Here is a 1,490-nt window from a genome sequence, read left to right as displayed (position 1 = left end):
GACCTTATGGTGCAGAACCTACCATCAATCGTCTTACTATCTAGTCACTCAGAGATGTATCCTCATTAAGTGACTAGGGGCTAATACAATGTTCATCCTATTCACTTGAATTGGGGTTCAACATTGTCTCCACAACCAATTCGAATAAACAAGGTATTCTTATTTTAAATCAAACTGAATAATTGAGTTCTTAAAGAGACTCAAACAATGAATGTGATCATGACTTACGTAAATATTAATACCCTATCCAATATTTACATAACAATATTTAGCAATTAAGGTATACTCCTCAATCACATTGAGATGACATAACCTGTTGGAATAAGTGTCCTCCGACAATAATGCGATCACAATTATCGATCATGATGATCACATGTTTAAATCTCATGTTTAAGAATACAAGAGGGACAGTAATATTTTACAGTCAACTGGTCCACACATATCGGTAATGATTGGCTGACTAGAGTTTGACATTACTGTCGTGCGACAGTGGTGATCAGTTGATCCCCTTAGGTCATACCTATAGGGAAATACTCTTAATTGATTATTTAATTAATCGTATGCCGATACGAGTTAATTAAATTGCTTAAAATTGACGGATGATTTTGTGAGTAAAGTTAACGTGTCTTATTGTAATTCGATTAAATTAGATACGGTCTAAGTAATCGAATTGTTTTATTACTTAGATTAAAATATTGTTTACGAAACAATTGAAACAGAATGAATAATTTATTATAAATACAAGTTGTTGTAATTTATAATTCGATAAACCATTTTGGTACAAGTAATCAAGAATTACTAGTTAAATTTTGTATATGACATATTTTATTAATATGTTGATTTTTAATATGTTAAAAATACATTGCATTGTGACATGTCATATAACATGTAACATGTGACAAAATTGACAAATGACAAAATAAAATGGACTACCCATTTTATTCAAGTGTACCGAAATATTGGAGGGGAATAAGGTTTATATTGTGTTTTTATTTTTAATTGGAAACATGATGATTAAACCTATTATCTAGCCTTGCATGCCTAGTCTCATCTTGAGAAGAACAAGACCATGCATTGGCCTATTTTCCCCCCCTCCCCACCGGTTTTCTAGAGGAAAAGATTGAGGGTTTTTCCTCTATGATTATTCACAACTTACTATATGTTTTTCTAGTGTTAGAAAATTATTATTCTCTCTACAACTTGTGAAACATTTTAGAGAAATAAAACCTCACAAAATTCTTCTCTCTTGGCCGAAATACAAGAGAACAAAACTCTATTTTGTGTCCAAATTTTAAGTAAGATTAGTATTATTACTAGCTCATAATAATATTAGTCATTAAGGGTGTTCCTTGGGTATAAGCTTTTGGGAGAGGTTCTAATTTGAACCTTCGTTCATCCATTGTTGGAAAGCTCAAGAACTAACAAGTAGGAGATCTTGTTGGTGCCCAAAATCCGAAACACCAATGTAAGAAATGACGATTTCTTCTCTT

This window comes from Silene latifolia, chromosome 4 (assembly GCF_048544455.1).
Source record: "Silene latifolia isolate original U9 population chromosome 4, ASM4854445v1, whole genome shotgun sequence".
Lineage (NCBI taxonomy): Eukaryota > Viridiplantae > Streptophyta > Magnoliopsida > Caryophyllales > Caryophyllaceae > Silene > Silene latifolia.
This window is presented reverse-complemented; position numbering follows the sequence as displayed.